The 14,634-nt window shown below is 40.8% G+C and overlaps 1 long non-coding RNA gene across 2 annotated transcripts in view; it reads right to left on the minus strand.

The window, feature by feature from the left end:
• LOC307175969 overlaps positions 1-14,634 on the minus strand; it is an 84,850-nt gene that overhangs the window by 22,548 nt on the left and 47,668 nt on the right. For both annotated transcript variants that reach the window (XR_013824574.1, XR_013824575.1), the window contains exon 6: positions 3,381-3,458. This is a non-coding gene — a long non-coding RNA (uncharacterized lncRNA). The remainder of the gene's footprint in view (positions 1-3,380; positions 3,459-14,634) is intronic.

Raw genomic sequence — 14,634 nt, forward strand, 5'->3', positions numbered from 1 at the left:
AAGCCAAGACCCTCACATTCAAGGCCCATGTTTTCAATCAGTACTCCTTCCATATCCTCGCGGTTTATGTGAACTTACTCTAAAGAAGATTTATAAATGTAGCTGTAAGTGGTTGATCTGGTCATTAAATTTAAATTCAGCAAATATTGATTGAGCATTTACCTTGTCATATCAATAAATTTGATTCTCTCCATCAACTCCATCCAATCTACCTATTGTACTGGGATAGACATTGTCAAGGACACGAAGGAACCTAAGAGGCACCACCTAGGGAAATGTGGAGTCGGTGAAATTTTCTTTGAGTCTTTGCTCTCCGTAAGAGTTATTAATTCCCTTTTTATATGGTATCTCTGATTTTTTTCTCATTCTTATAACCAAAGTCCCTACAGTCATGCGTGTCCTCAGGTCACCTTACATTGTGATATAAATGCTTCAATGACACCTTGTTCCGTAATATTTAGATAATTATGAGAACTCATGGGTCAGACTACACTCAACACGTAAGAAATCTAATTGCGAGGGCCTTTATGAGTTTGTTAATGTTTTCCGAGAATGGCCAGACCTCTGCTTGAAGACAGTTACTTGAGAAATAGCACTATACTCAAATGAGGATTGGGGCCATGACTCAGGATGCCGGCTGTCCCGGGAAACAGAAAGAGTCAGGCTTTCAAGTTAAGGCACCAACTGAGCAAATTAGTAAGAACTCACTGCTAACCTGACATTGAGCACATGGGTGGTCACCGTTTTAACCAACTGGGGAATGACTATAAGAGAGATGCTTCGAGCTGAGCTGAAAAATATACTACAATTGAGATTGCTCATTTTTATTTTATTTTGTCTACTGCATTACGTTCAGAAGTTCTCAGAAGTACATTTTATGAAGGGTATTGGCAAACAACGATGTGCCCAAAGGCAGATGGCAGGGATCTGTGAATCATGTCGCAAAGAACATGACAGATCTCCCTGGGTTTGTGTAGCCTAAGGAAGAGAAGAATGGAGAAAACACATCAACTGTGTCCCAATATTTGAAGAATGTTTCATTTAGTTTTGAGTAACTCTAAGAAACAAATCAAGGTATAGGGAATAGAGAGGAGTGTAACAAATGTTGCCAGCAACTGACCTGTCCAAGGAAAATGGTAGTGAGTTCACTATCATGGAAAATTATGAAGTCTTTGTCCTATCACTAATTTTCTACAAATTACTTATTACTACATAATCTGTAAAGGGAGGATCATGGTGTTTATTAACTCACACACATTAATGATTGATTGGATAAAGTACAAATTAGGGGAAGATGCTGCATTAATTCAGCTGGCATAACACTTTTCTCCACTTGTAGTTTCACTAAAATGATGACGGGTCAATCGCCAACAGACCTTTGTCCCCTTATGAGTGCAACAGCTATTTTGAAACACCACAGATAGTCAGTTAATGAGAATCAAATCGTCCATCTGGCTCTCGAGGCCCCTGGGCATGTCATCCTTTTCTCCCCTCTGTATCCTTGAGAACGGGCTCATTAGGCTCAATGCCACAGTCAATACAGGTTATAATTGGTGTCTGGCTAGCTTCAGAATGAACATTTTCAGAATAACACTTTATATTTTTAAAATTAGAGTATAAAAATCCACACTTGACAGTGACAAAACTCAGTAGAACCTGAAATATTTGACTAAACAGTTGAGAGTCAGAAAAGCTCGTTGATCACTTTCCATTTGTAGCTTAGGTATGTGTGACGGAATGAGTTTGTAATTATCCTGGTCAGTCTCTTGGTGGAAGTGAGTTTATCTCAGATGACACATCTAACTTGGGTGTCTTGTGTGGTGGATGATAACTACCTCTATGTCCTTAATTTGGGGACAGTGAACCTCAGATATGGAAGTAGAATCTTTAGATCTTGAATCTCCAAAACAATGTTCTTTGTATTTGAATGTAACAAGGAGTTTTCCAATTTGGTTGAACTGCAGGTGTCAAGAATTGGTGTTAACATGGCCTACAGTGAGGTCTGAGTGTCTATGGAAGCTCTTGTCCATTTGAAGACTTTTGGGCTCTGCCCTTATTCAAGCCCCTCCTGGACCACCACACAGCCTTCTGACCTGCCTCCTTGTTCCTGTCCATACCAGTTTCAGTCCTACTACAAAAGTGATTATGCTACATCACAAAAATCTAACCATGTTATTTTCCACCTTTATTTTTTAAAATTTATTTGTTTAATTTACTTCTTTTTTTGGCTGCATTTGGTCTTCGTTGCTGCGCGCGGGCTTTCTCTAGTTGCAGCAAGCGGGGGCTACTCTTCGTTGCGGTGCGTGGGCTTCGCACTGTGGTGGCTTCTCTTATTGCAGAGCACGGGCTCTAGGGGCACGGGCTTCAGTATTTGTGGCACGCGGGCTCAGTAGTTGTGGCGCAGGGGCTTAATTGCTCCGTGGACTGTGGGATCTTCCCGGACCAAGGTTTGAACCCGTGTTCCCTGCATTGGCAGGCGGATTCTTAACCACTGCGCCACCAGGGAAGTCCCGTTCCACCTTTAAATTAACACCTCATCAGGGCTTTCTGGCCGAAGTCCTAATTCCTAAGCATGGTGTTAGCCCTTCATGATCTAGTCCTTTCCTATCCCTCCAGTTTCACTTCTCACCACCCCATATATCGTGTCTCCATACACCCGGCTCACCATTCACTAGACATGCCATGTATCTCTGGTTTTGTACCTATTGTTTCCTCTGCCTGCAACTCCGTTCCCATCCTTCCTCCACCTCAGCAGACCAGCTCCTAATCACTCTGCAGAACATACTCTGCTCTTCTCATCTAGAAGATGCCTTCTTTGCTTTAACTGCTCAGCTATGTACCTCACCATGCATCTGTACACTTTCACTTTCCTCTTTTCAAAAAAGAGCTTTTTAGAGATAAAACCCACGTACCAAAAACATTCACCCACTTACAATGTAAAATATACTGGATTCTACTATATTCGCAGAGTTGGGCAACTATCACCATAATCTAGTTTCAGAACATTTTCATCAGCCCGAAGAAAACCCCGTACCCACTAACCATTACTCCTCTTCCCCTACCCCTCCCAGCCCTAGGCAACGCTCCTTATTTATTTGCCTACACTGAACATTTCATAAAAATGGAATCCCAAAGTACATGGTCATTGGCGACTGGCTTCTTTCACTTAGCATAATCCTTCCAGGGTTTATCCAAGTTGTACCACGTATCAGGACTTCATTCCTTTTTATGGACAAATACAATTCCATTGTATGGATATACTGCATTTTGTTAACCCACTCAACAGTTGATAGAAATTTATATTTATAATTTGATGGAGTATGTTTATACAAAACATATAAAGGGTAATAATGAACAGACATCAAAAGCATTACCATTACCTTTGAGGACAGAACAGGACAGTCCACTTGCACATCTAGTTCTTAACTTAGTTCTTAGGTGCAGCCAATGTACCAAGCCTTAAAAAAAAAAAAAAAATTGGGGAAAAAACAATGAGTCTCTTTATTATCTAGAATAACCTAGAAACCAATTAAAACCATTACAAAATTTTAGTGTTTGTTGTATTTAAGATAAACCAGTAACTTTCCTTACATCAATAACAGTCAATATGAAAATGTGGTAAAAATCTATTTTCTAATAGTAAAAACAAAATAAAACTATAAGATGCCTAGGAAAAACTTATGAAGAAACATATAAGATCTTTATGAAAAACCATATAAAGATTTACGTAAAAACTAATATATAATCTAAAGTATACATAATTTTTGTTCAATTTTATAACGTATAAACATTTTTCAAGTTAGTCTTATTCAACTACCATCGAAATCCCCCAAGGATTTTCTTAATAGAATTTTATATGCTTGATTTAAAGTTATCTGAAGAGAAAAATCTATGAATATTGCAAAGAATATTTTGAAAAATTAAAAATAAGAACATACTTCAAATTATGTTAATCTAAAATGTTTGGACTATCTTAATAGATCATAAATCAATGGAAAACAGTAGAAAGTGAAGAAACAGATTCATGTAAATATGCATGTGAATATTTGATAAATTTGCTATTTTAAATTGGTAAAGAAAAGGTAAACTACTCAAAAAATGAGTAATAACTAATTTTGGGGAAATTAGGGGAAAAATTAATTTAGATATTTATGTCATACCAGACTCAAAAATTAAGCCCAGATAAATTAATGAGTTAATATAAAATATAAGATGATTTTAAAAAACCATTTAAGAGCAGGAAAAATTTCTCAAATAAGAAAATATCCCCCAGTTGGGAAATGACTGATAGTTCTGCCTATATCTCAAAAGATATCATGAGCAAAATTTAAAGCCAATGAACTAGAATACATTTCATGTATATGTGTGCGTGTATAGTAATTTACAGAAAGAAAAGAAAAATGTCCCATAAACGTGAAAATACCAGCAACATCACTATCAATCTCAAATGCGATTTAAAATATGAGATGGTATTTTTCGCCACTAGATTGACAATATTTAAAAGGTTAATAATATCCAGTGTTGGCAAGGAAATGGCAAAGAAAGATACTCTAATATACAATTGATAAGAGCATAAATTAGTACAGCCTTTTGGAATACAATTTGGTTGTGTCTTCCAAAACCAAGAATGAATATGCTCAGCAGAAAAATATGTGTGTGTACATAAGATATATGTCCAAAGATGGTGGCGTGTTTTAACAGTAAATATTGGGATGGTAAATTTCTATCAGTAAGAAATGAAAATATTTCTTACGATACATCCATTCATTCATACCAGAGAATATTTGTGATTAAAGAGCACGAGATAGATGTCTGTTTCTGACATGGGATGATTTCCAGGGTATAAATATTAAAGAAAAAACAGAAGCTACAGAAAGTAAGTGTAGGGTGAACCACACAGTTAGGAAGAGAAAACGAACAGAGACACACAAGTCAGGGGTGTGTATGTATTTAATGTAAATTAAAGAATCCATTGACAGTTTGCACATCACAGTTGTGCCACAGGAGAGGTTGAGGATGGAATGGGATGCCAAAGGAAGACTTGCCTTTTCTATTTTTTTTTTTTTTTTTTTTGCGGTACGCGGGCCTCTCCCTGTTGTGGCCTCTCCCGTTGCGGAGCACAGGCTCCGGACGTGCAGGCTCAGCGGCCATGGCTCACGGGCCCAGCCGCTCCGCGGCATGTGGGATATTCCCCGACCGGGGCACGAACCCGCGTCCCCTGCATCAGCAGGCGGACTCTCAACCTCTGCGCCACCAGGGAAGCCCCGCCTTTTCTATTTTTAATAGTTCTCTGTTATTTGAATCTTTCCAGTGAGATGCATTCACTTCCAGGGCTAAAAATAAATAAGGTAGAAAAGCAATCATACTCTTCCCCAGGTAAGATGTAGTCAATATTCTGGAGTCTTCTAGTCTTCTAGGGTAAAATGGGCGAAGCAGAGTTTTTAAGCACTGGTGAACAAGAAACAAGTAGGTAGGGGCAGAGCTTTCAGGTGGGAATATATTAAACAACGTTTAGTAAAAGCCAAACTATTAGCTGGTTTTCACTGTGCTCTACCATATAGTTTTTGATTTGCATGCATAGATTATAACTAATACGTCAAACATAACAAACCACACTCAGTATATATGTCAACCCTCCGTAAGTAAGGCCAGCCAGTTGATCGGAACTGTCCTTCGCGAAATAAGAATCAGAACAAACGCTCCCAGTTATGGGTCCCTAAAAGGGATGTGATGATTTGTTGTTTTGTTGGCTCCCAGTAACCAGCATCCTCAAGCCTGCAGAGCAGAATGTCAAAGAAAATGTAGGCTTATGTTTAGTCCAGCGCAGTCTTGACCAAGACAAGCGTTCTCTCGGTGGTCCTAATTTTAAGGACAAAGATTAATTTGATATACAAGAAAGAAGATATACTTCGGCTTGAAAAGGAGAAAATGGTATTCATTTTAGCTAAGGAAGAAAGTACAGGCTGAACACTGGTCTCGTAACTCACATAAGGCAAGTCTCTCTCCTCAAGGGTTTTCTCATAAATTAGAAAGGAACACAATGTTTTTCACTAAATGCTTCAAAAAGAAAAATCATTTTCCTTAAACCAGTGCTCGGAGACTCTTGAAATATAGTCTGGAGATTAGGAACAAGGGAAGGGTGATTAAAATCCTTTCAAATCTAAGTCCAAACTGGAGTGAGAGAATGTTATCACTGAGCTTTCTGAAGCTTTAAGTAAGTTACAGTCTTTTTGTCCAGTTCTCCCATTAGTTGAGGAAACTAAGGATTTGATAGTTAAAATGACTGGCATGGCCACCTGGCTGACCTGTGGTCAACACTCACAGGGTATTATATATTTGAAGCAGTTATCTATATGTGTATATATCTAATTGGTTTTTGAGCATTGCTATTATTGCAACTCAAGAAAAGGACCAGAATTTTTGGTGAATTTAGGCATTATTTTATTATTCATTGGCAAGCATTCACTACATGACAGGCACTCTGATATACACTGGGATATAAAACAAAAAATGAAGGAAACCGTCTCTGAGTGCAGTGGGGGGTCAGACTCCATCAGGGCTGTCACAAAAGAATGACTAGAGGAACTGTCCAGGGGTTGTGTAACTGTGTCAGATGAGGACACATCCCCCAGTCTTTCCTCCCTCTGTCCATCAAAATAAAATGCCACAGTGGGAAGTCTGCTGTCCTACTTTGCACAAGCATTAGGGAGAGACTGTCCAAGTCTGTGCCTGAGAGAGGGTATCCTTTCTATATACAGCGGCATGTCAAATAAATACGGCGGTTTCTCCTTTTCATAATAACTACTTACCGTAATTTCCAAAGGTACTGCAAAGAACAGACATGGGAATTAAAATACAATTGAATTTTTCTGGCTATTACTTTTGTCTTCAGTTCTAGTAAAAGAATCGCTTAATTTGTTTGTAACCATAGCAAAAGAGGGATCTAAGGATTTAGTTATTCCTGAGCTAAGACATAGGGTATGCTCTCAGTTGTCTGTCCTATTGCAGAGGAATACGTTGTCGGTGATCTTTCAGTATTATTTTTCCATTTTAAGTGATGTTCATAATCAAATTCTTCCTTCAGTCTCTGAAAGTTCTCGAGAGACAACTGAATCCCATTTTAAGCTCTTCCACTCTCCCAGAGACTGAACACAAACTCCCTTGTTCAGAAAACAGCTGTATCACCCTCTCTCAGCTTATCTCCGGCCCTCAGAGGTCCATCATCTCCACTGCTCTTCACGACCAGGTGGGGCTCCTCACGTAGCTCATGGAATCCCCTTTCTCCTGCAGCAGGTGTCTGCTGGGCACTGAGCCATGTGCCAGAACTGTACGGACACAGAGTATGTGAAACAGACTCAGTCCCTGCCCAGGGCAGCTCAAGGTTGAAGTCTTAGGGTTCCCCTACTGCTTTCAAATCTCTGCCTAGAGAAGGACATAAGGAAGCCTGGGTATCCTTAGCTTTGCGGGTTTCAAAGGGACTCATAATTCTAAGCAAACTCTGTTCTCTGCAGGGCTTCTCCCACCTTGCCCTGTACTCGTGGCCCTCACATGCTTTATATATATGTAGAAAAGAATATTTATTGACATGAGGTAGCGGGCCCCTTTGTCTTGGACTTACCAGATTTCAGAACCACGAGGAATAAATTTTTGTTGTCTACAAGTATCCAGTCCACGGTGTTCTGCTATAGTTTCCTGAACATTCTCCCTGGCGTTCTCCCTGTGTGAATGTCTGTCTTTATGTCCAAAGTTCTCCTTTTTATAAGGACACCAGTCTTATGGGATTAGGGCCCACCCTAATGGCTTCATCTTAACTAATCACATCTGCAACGACCCTATTTCCAAATAAGGTCACCTGCTGAGGTACTGGAGTTAGGACTTCAAAATATGAATTTTTAGGGGACACAATTCAACCCATAATACTCTCTATATTTTTAGGAACTTCTCTTATTTTCCTTCAATTATATACCATTTTCTCAATTCTTCAAATAAACCATGCATCTCATGCTACCCTCTGTTCCATGTGCTTATTCCATGTGCCGTCTCCCAGCATAAAGGTACGGAAACCCCTTATTCTGCACGGAAGACCCACCTCAGTTATCGCTTTCCCCAATTTTCCAGAAATACCTGATCATGCCTTATTCTGGGTTACCATTGTGCCATTCTTTTAGTATTGGATTTTTCAAACTTTATTTATTGACATTTTATTTATTAGCTGATTGGGGACATCCTTTGAGTCAAGCACAATATCTGTTTTATACTAAGTGGTCAGTGTGTGTGTGTGTGTGTGTGTGTGTGTGTGTGTGTGTATGTGTGTATACTGAATAAATAAATCATAACTTACTGAATGATGATTGATATTTTGCATAAGAATATCCTTGTTGCCCCGCAGAACATTTTTGTATATGTGATCTTCAAAAAGAGACTCTTTGGTATCTAGAGATATTAAAAAACTGGTCAAGGACTGGGCAAGCTATGCAGAAAATTCTGGAAAACTCCTATGAGTTGTTGGGAGGAACTTTTATGGTATAAGGGAGAAAAATAATTGCAACTAAGTTTTAAACAGAAAAAAAAAAATGAGGACCATAATGTACCAAAGTTTATCTGTTGGTAAAATGCATTATCATTTTCTTAGTGGCTTACGGAATAACAACTCAGGAATCACTTTAATAGTTTATGGAAATTCAATAGTTTTGTCCCTACCTTAAACACTTCCATAGTTATATCCACTGCTAAAGGAGTACCGCTTTCTTATCCAGACAGAATTAAATATACCTTTACCTCTTAAGGTTATACTGTGGCACTCTAAATTCAAGAACTGCTATTACCAGTACCCATACTTCTGTTTTTCTATTAGCTACAGCATGCAGAGAGTTCCTACAGCTTTAGTGCTAGGTATTCAACTGAAACTCAGTACAAATTCAGTTGTCCTCTAACTGATAAGCACACGCCCAAGAATTACCCCTGGAAGACTGCTGTGATAGTCACTACTGAACCCCAGGCACCCGGGTGACAAACGACGGCACAACAAAATGGGACTGCTCAGAATAAGAAAAATGACATCAAAAGCTCCTTCCCTCCAAGTACTTCTGCACTGAACCTGCCATAATTCAAAACTATGTTTTTGGACCATAGCTAAGTCTGAAGTTCAGCAAATATGCTGAGGTTTTGCTAGTGGCCATAATCATTGACGTGGAATCCCACCACGATCGGTGGCCACTCCCATTTTTAGCTCATCGTTTTGTTCAACTGTATCCTTTAGCTCAGGTTAAAAAATCTGAAGTCATTCTTGGGTCCTTTTTCCCCCTCGTCACCACATCCAATCTTTCAGGAATCTTTCATGAAACCCTACTGATTCTACCTTCAAAATACATATGGAATGCAACCACTCCCTACCACCTCCAGAGCTACCACGCCAGCGCCAGCCACTACCACCTCAGGCCTGGATTAATGTAATCGCTTCCTAAATGCCTTCCACTGTTTCCCTTTCACCTTTACTTCTCAACGGAGCAGCCAGGGAATGTGTCTTAAAATTTGAATCATCTCAAGTCCCTCCTCTCAGAACCCTCCAATGGCTTCTCTCCATTCCATTCAGAGTTAAGCCAAAATCCTCCCAATGACCTACACACAGTGGGGCATCCTTCTGCCTTAGGTTCTCTGAGGCTTCTCCTGCCTTCCAGTGTGCTTGTCTTCCAAGCTGTTTCCTTGCCTTCCCTCACCCCCTCCAAGGATATATTTAAATATCATCTTGGGAATGAAGCCAACCCCGACCACTTTATTAAATTACAAGCAGTCCCTCCCGCTGTATTCTTGGTCCCCTTGCACTGATCCACTTTCTCATTCTTGTAGCACTTATTACTTTCTACCGTATGAGATAATTTCCACACTTATTTAGCCAATTCTTTATTGTCTATCTTTCTCTGCTAACACAGAAACTCTCTCAGGGCAGGAATCTTTGTCTGTTCTGTTCACATGTATACTAAGCACCTAGAGCAATGCCTGGTTCAATAAATTTTTATTGAATGAATGAATAGATGTGTAAACTAATGTGTTTTGACTGAATTTCATCTCGAATTCTAGATTAATTGAGTCCAGCCATCTCAGTGGGCTGAAGCCACGCACTGTCCCTTCCCTTCTGACCTTGTACTCCAACCTGCCCCACCTGGGGATGGCTCTCTTGATCTTAGCGAGGAACAGATGGTAATCACTAATTTTTTTTTAGGCATGCGCTATGTTCTAGGCTTTGTGCTAGGCTCTTTGACTATATCATTTCATTGAATCCCTACAACATCTCAGCAAAGTAGGTAGGACTCAGATCTGTAGGACAACTATAAAAAGTGTACATATTCACAATGGGAATACCTCAAGAAGAAAGGAGAACAAAAACCCAGAAGGAATATGTGAAGCGATAATGACTGAGAATTTCCCAAAATTAATGTCAGACACCAAACCACAGAGCAAGGGAACTAAGACAACACCAAGCAGGATAAGTGCTGCTAAAACTACCCCCAAGGGTATCACTTTCAAACGGCAGAAGATCAAAGATGAAGAACAAAATCTTGAAAGAAGCCAGAGGAACAAACACCTTGCATAAAGAGGAACAAAGACAAGAATTATCAACAACTTCTGAGAAACCATGCAAGCAAGAAGAGAGTGAGCAAAATATATAAAGTGTGGAGAAAAAAATCCCCACCAACCTAGAATTCTGGACTTCTGAAGTTATCCTTCAAAAGCGAAGAAAAAAATAAAGATTTTTCAGACAAACGAACATTGAAGAAATTTGTAGCCAGTAGATCTACCTTGCAAGAAATGTTCTAAAAATTCTTTAGAGAGAAGGAAAATGATGTCAGAAATTCAGATCTACTTAAAGAAAGGAAGAGGCAAGGAATAAGTCAAAGTAAACAAAAACATTTATGTTTCCTATTCTTAACTGACCTAACTGATAACAGTTTGTTCAAAATAACAACACCAGGGCTTCCCTGGTGGCACAGTGGTTGAGAGTCTGCCTGCCGATGCAGGGGACACAGGTTCATGCCCCGGTCCGGGAAGATCCCACATGCCGCGGAGCGGCTGGGCCCGTGAGCCGTGGCCGCTTAGCCTGCGAGTCCGGAGCCTGTGCTCCGCAATGGGAGAGGCCACAGCAGTGAGAGGCCCGTGTACCGCAAAAAAAAAAAAATAACAACACCAACAATGCATTTGATTATATATGCCATGTGTGTATATATATATATATATACTTATGAATGCTTATATATACGTGCAATGAATGACTGCAATGATACAAGGGAAAAGAGGGAGATTAAAATTACTTTGTTACTATAAGGTATTCACACTACTCACGAAGCAGTAGAGTGTCATTTGAAAGTGGACCCGGAGTGGTTGTAAATGTATATTGCAAACTACTCTAGGGCAACCACTAGAAACGTAAAATTAAAAAGTAGTGTTCGAACGACTGGGAAAATGTAGATATTAACAGAGTCAGTTGCAAAAAATGTTGGTAGGTATAAATATCTGGAATTTCTTCCTCAATTTAAGCTGCTAAAGGAGAACCTGCTTTTTACCCCATAACAGTTGTTTTCTGAAAGCTGGCAATAGAATCCTGTAGAAAAAAGGGTAAGAATATTCATTTAAAAGGAAACAATCATTTAAAATTACATACAGTGTATATTTCTCTTTTTTAAATTAATTAATTAATTTATTTATGTTGTTTCACTGGGTCTGAGTTGTGACAGGCGGGCTCCTTAGTTGCGGCACATAGGCTCCCTTGCTGCAGCACACGGGCTCAGTTGCTCCGCGGCATGTGGGATCTTCCCGGACCAGAGATGGAACCCATGTCCCCTGCACTGGCAGGCAGATTCTTTATCCACTGCGCCACCAGGGAAGTCCCACAGTGTATATTTCTAAAATAAGAACTAACTGAGCATAAGACCCATCTGTCTTAACCACGGCAGGTGAGACAGGCCAGGTGCAGCACACAGAACCCTGAGCATACGTCCTGCTGAGGGTGGGGTCTTTAACGATGACAATATCTCCCAACACAAAACAGTCTCTGTACTAGGTTGAATATTATCCCCTCAAAAACCACACCTACCCAGAACCTGTGACTGCAACCTTATTTGGAAACAAGGTCTTGACAGGTGTAATCAGGTTAAGATGAGGTCATACTGGAATAACGTGGCTCCAATCAAATATGACTGATCTCCCTGTAGAAAGAGGGAAATGTGGACCCAGACACACACAGAGAGGAGGACGCCATGTGCAGTGAAAGGCAGAGACTGCAGCGATGCAGCTATAAGCCAGGGAATGCCAAGCGTTGCCAGAAACCACCAGGAGCTACGAGACAGCATGGAACAGGTTCTCCCAGAAAAGCCTCCGGAAGGAAGCGGCCTGCCTTGTTTTCACACTTCTGGCCTCCACAGCTGTGAGACAGTAAATTTCTCAAGCCACCCAGTTTGGGGCACTTTGTTACAGCAGTCGAAGAAAACTGATAATAAAATCTCTAACTTGAGGGCTTTCCTGGTGGCGCAGTGGTTGAGAGTCCGCCTGCCGATGCCGGGGACGCAGGTTCGTGCCCCGGTCTGGGAGGATCCCACATGCCACGGATCGGCTGGGCCCGTGAGCCATGGCCGCTGAGCCTGTGCTTCCAGAGCCTGTGCTCCGCAACGGGAGAGGTCACAAGAGTGAGAGGCCCGCGTACGGCAAAAAAACAAACAAACAAAAAATCTCTAACTTGAGTTTTATAAAAGCATTCAAACCTGCCTGCTGGATTTTCCTTCTAGTTCCCTTCAACTAAAATTGGAAGAACTTCTGGCAAAATGTGCCCGCACGTGGTCCTTCTTGGGGTGTGCATTAACCTTCAACCCTACTCTCCCCTCTCCGCCAGTTAGCCTTGGCGGGTGTGTGTGTGTGTGTGTGTGTGTGTGTGTGTGTGCGCGCCCGTGCGCGCGCATGTGAAACGCACTGAGGCTCTCGTCCATCTGGGGGGGGGGGCGGAGGTTAAAGCGTACTGGAACTAAACTTGGACAAAGGAAACTCCCTCATAATTGAGTTACAGAAAATATACTTTCATTATGTTGAAGACACCTCTTTGCTAACATCTGAGAGACACTAGTTGTTTGTTTGCTTTTGTTTTCTCTTAACTGAACCAATTACCAAATCATGATCCCACCAGCTCAGGAGATCTAAATGCAGTGACACTCTCATTGCTGATTACAACGTTAAAGAGCTAAAGCGTTTAAAAGCCAGAGGTTGCAGACGCTGCAGAGCAGGCAGGTCTCGGTAGAAGCGCAGGGCTTGTGCTCTAACTGCCTGGGAGGAGCCTGAGGAGAGCCGGTCCATGAGGACACAGCTCAGGAATCCTCTGCTCCCACGTGAGAGAAAGGGCTCCAGCATTGTTTGGTCAGAAGAAATATTTTCAAGGAAACTTTGGAAAGAGCTATTTATGAATCAGGATGCAGTTTCAAAACAATGAAAACCGTTTGTTTTATATTTTCTTCAGCCTGAAAATATGTGACACTGAAGCGGGAAGAACTGGAAAAACTCCCCAAAGTCTAATTCACAAGCGTCCTGCAGACCTTGGGAGAGTTGTACTTGTTAAACGGTGCTTCTGGAAAACCAGGAAAAGAAAAGACGTGTACATTTACACTTAGAAGCTAGAATTATTACTCCGTTAGTATTAGTTACGTAACCTCACCCCAAGGAGAAATCTCAACTAAGGATGGGTGATACGTTTTTCTTTGGGTATTTTTAAAACAACTTCATGTGGGAAAGAGGAAACAGGGAGTGACATTTTTGAGTACGTTCCATCATTATTTTTAGATATTTCAAATCTATTGTGCAATAAGGACAAAGAAGGAAGGGAGGACGGGAAGGGGGAGGGATGGTGGGGGGGGGAGGGGAAAAACAAATTTTCAGTAAGTACAAAGTACCAGAAACAAAACATTGTTAGAATATGAGGCCCACGTCAGAAACAGTTGGGATTCTTCTATAAAACCAGAAAGACAAAGCTGCTTGCTGTTTTGATGACCGAAAGAAGATTGGCTCTGCGGAGAAAATGAACACGTTTCGTAATTACCACATTTTTTAAAGGAAAAATTTGAAATTATTTTGTCTATTTTGAAAATAAATGCAGCAATGTTGATCAATGAGATAAAAAAAAAGTAATTCAGCAAACTAAACAAAAATATCCTGTAAAGACTAATTATGTAAGTTACAAAAGTAGCAGCAAGAAATTAAGATTTTGGGGGTTCGTCGTTCTCTGATTCATGAGGTTATGTGCCTGGGACGGTGACACATACAAGTATGTATGGGGCAGAATCCACAAAAAGTTGATGGGGGCTCACAGACCTGTTTATTCAGGCTCAGAAGAACAGTGCTGGGGCATCTGCATGAGAAAACTGGAGGAAAATCTCCCAGTCACAGGGCGAGAGGCACTGACAGATCCCCGGAGGTATCATTTTACGTGAAAATGCAGTCAGGGAGAGCGTTAGAACCCAGAGGGGATGAAGATGGACAGTGTGACTCTAGTCCCTACTTGGTACCTGTTCCCCAAAGGCTGCCCTGTCCCTTGAGGACCAGCAGTGCAAAGAGGTGGGACAGAAACCACAGGAACTATGCGGGAGATCTAAAACGTGAGAA

This window comes from Stenella coeruleoalba (assembly GCF_951394435.1).
Source record: "Stenella coeruleoalba genome assembly, chromosome: 17".
Lineage (NCBI taxonomy): Eukaryota > Metazoa > Chordata > Mammalia > Artiodactyla > Delphinidae > Stenella > Stenella coeruleoalba.